Source organism: Chinchilla lanigera, unplaced genomic scaffold, assembly GCF_000276665.1.
Source record: "Chinchilla lanigera isolate Chin_1 unplaced genomic scaffold, ChiLan1.0 scaffold00035, whole genome shotgun sequence".
Classification (NCBI taxonomy): domain Eukaryota; kingdom Metazoa; phylum Chordata; class Mammalia; order Rodentia; family Chinchillidae; genus Chinchilla; species Chinchilla lanigera.
Window position 1 is genome coordinate 20,846,227 of NW_004955436.1, and position 3,266 is coordinate 20,849,492.

Sequence of the window (3,266 nt, forward strand, 5' to 3'; positions counted from 1 at the left end):
TTATAACCCCCAGCTGAACTGAGTAAGCGTGGTGCTGGGTGTGGGAGCCCACCTGGGGACTGTTGTCAGCAGCGTAAGAGGCAGCACTGGAGAAGGAGATGGCTTTTGGGAACTAAAGAGGCTGTTGGGAGCAGAGAGAGGCTGTTAGAACTGGTAGAAGCTGTAGGAGCTGTTGGTTGTTTTTGGGGAGCTCGTCATGCAGGCTTTCCTGATGAACTTGGCTGTTTCCATCCTCTGAGGAGCTCGGGACCTTGTTGGCACTGAGAATGGCTTTGGTTCACTTTGGGGGAGCTCTGGTCCTCACTCTGAGCATCGCTTCCTGGCTCCGGAGGGCAAGAAGGTGCACTGCCAGACTCCTGGAGAAGCTTGCTGTGTTGGCTTCCCTTATGGGAACTCGCCCATTTTGATATCAGAGGAGCTTGGGACCTCACTGTTGCTAAGGATGGCTGTGGTACCTTCCGGGGGAGCTCTGGTTCTTCTGAGCGTTCTTCTGAGGGCTCCAGTGCAGATCCCTCTGCCTGCTAGCTCAAATCCTTCATCCTGCTGGCACAGACTTCCTAGATTCCACCACTGACCTTTGGGCCTTTGCAGTGCAGATCCCTCAAACAGGCCTGCATGAGACATTGTTAGGGGCTCCAGGCCTCCAGGTGGACTCGTGGGAGGCATTGTTATGAGCTCTAGGTTTTCGGCTGGACTCATGTAGGACCATTGTTGCAGGATCCAGGCCCTTGGCTAGATTCCTTGGTGTATAGTTTGTGGACAGATTTCCTGCACTCTTGTGTATCATTCTTTGGGTGACTATTACAAATAATCTTATAAAGTATGTGCCCTGTATTATATTGTTCTCCCTTGCAAAAATAAGCCCCAAACCAACACAGTCTTCTTCAACATCCAGTAACTGAGTCCCAGACAGATGAACAGATGGTGCATCCGCATCTATGTAAGGGAGTGCGACCCAGCCAGACCTGTGCTCTGGGGAGGGGAGGGAAGACAAAGGTGATTAAGGTACAATGTGCACATGTACCGGTTCCCCAAGACAACTGGAACTACGGACCACAAACATGCTAATAAAGAAAACACATGCTAAATAAAGGAAACCAGTAGCAATAAACCACACACTGTGGTTTATACATACATGATTCTTTTTATATAAAACACCTGGAAAAGAAAACCCATAGAAATGTACCTTTCAGGTGGGTGTGGTGGTACATGCCTGTAATCCCGGCATTCGGGAGGCTGAGACAGGAGAAGCCAAGAGTTCAAGGTCAGCCTGAACTACAAAGTGAGATCCTCTATGGAAAGGAAGGAAGGAGGGAAGGAGAACTTTCACTAGTGCTTGCTGTGGCCTGAGCAGTGCAGCAATGAAGTGTGGCTGTGGGCTCTCTCCAGGGTGATAAAATAGTCTGAAATCAGAGATGGGGAGGAGGACGTAGCTCAACAGTACAGCACCTGCTTAGCGCATCAACACTGTGGGTTTGATTCCCAGCACCACCACCCCAAAAAAGAAGAAGGGTTAGTTCATGGTGGTGGGTATACAACTCTGCTGTTTAAATAAAAAAACAGAAACACTAAACCACAGACTTTAAAAGGACAAATTTTATGTCATATGAGTTATTTTAATAAAGTGTTTCTGAAAGATAATAAGCTCATGTTTGCTTTGTCCTTGTTAGGGTTGATACATCGCAACAGCTTGAGGTTAGCTAAGTGAATCAGCGGGGGGGCCAGGGTCCTTACTTTGCAAACATCCTGAGCTTGTGGAAGAGGAAGGCACAGAGATGCCATGCGGACAATATAAGGGAGGAAAAGACGCCTGTTCTCTCCCACTTTTGCTGCTTCTGCTGTCTTCACCCCTATGAACTGCTGCCCTCTGCCATGTGCCACTCTGCCTTGGAGCCAGCCAAATATGGACTGAAACCTCCAAACTGTAAGCTAAATAAACCTTTCCTTCCTTCATTTTAGGTGTCAGGTATTCTGTCTCACCAAGGAGCGAAAGAAAGGTAACCAAGACAGCACTGCTATCAGCTACTGTGCTAAGCATCTTACTGTTAGGTTTTGCACCAGATAGAGCAAGAAACACAGGAGATAAAACAAGCCTTCATTGCCAGTGTAGGAGGGTTGCAGATTACAAGGACCCTCTGAGGAGGAAGCTGGGGAATGGTTTTTATCAGACTGGACTAGAGGTGGAGTTAATACGGGCAGGCAGGCGATGTGTCCTATCTCCAGGGGATTGGGAGTTACTTGGCGCATGCGCAAAAGGGAATAGGAAGTTTATCTCAGGGTCTGAAGAAGAACAAAGAAGCGTGTGTCCTGGCCAGCGCCATTTTTGGGGTTCCGGATGTCTATCACTTACGTGCATGATTTCAATTATTTCTCATATAATCAGCTGGTTATCAAGCTCACTTTCTAGACTTAAAACAAAAATAAAAAATCTAACTCACCCTGAGTACGTGTACACGTACACAAAGCCAGGGGGCAGGGTGGGGATCGAAATCAAGGCCTAAGTATAGGGAAGATCCATCTATACAGTGAATGTTTAAGTTCTAACTGTTTATTAGTGAAGGACACACGGCCATCCACTCCCCCCACAGCGCTTCTGCTCACTCTCAACACACTTCTCCCACTGCTCTCGCCACTTCCAGGAGCAGTTCTGGAAGTCTGTGTCTCTACGGCCCAAAGCGTGTGATTAAAACAACCACAACAAAAAGCGGTGAAGCGGCTGCCAAGCGCCATCCCACCCAAGGGCTGGCTGTGAACACAGCGCGGTGCCTCGGCCGCCCTGTCCGTCTTACTCGCCAGATCTGGACTGTGCAACTTCTGGTGCCTCCTCCACATCAAAAAGACCGTGAACAGTAAGGTTTTAAATGAATCCAGACGCCGAGGCGGCCATGACAACACAACTGAAGACGTTCTGGAAAGAGGCCTTGCAGAACTGCTTCACAAAGGGCTGGGGATACAGCCCAGCGGTATAAGCGCCTGCTGGCAAGTGCAAGGTCCTGAGTTCGATTCCCGGTACATAAAAAAAAAAAAAGAACAGCTTCAGAAAGCGTTAAGAGTGATAGGATAAATGTGTTCATATCAGAGCAAGGGGTGGGGCCTGAGGGGGGCCAATGGCAGTGTGTCTCTAACTGTAATAAATATTTTAAAAAGTTAAACATTCACTGCGTTTCTCAATCACAGTCCGTAAACAGAGCGTGCTTTTCAGAGTGGAAGCCTTCTCTTCCCCGGGTGAAGACCCCGCACCAGCTTTCCAAAGAGACAACAGAGAC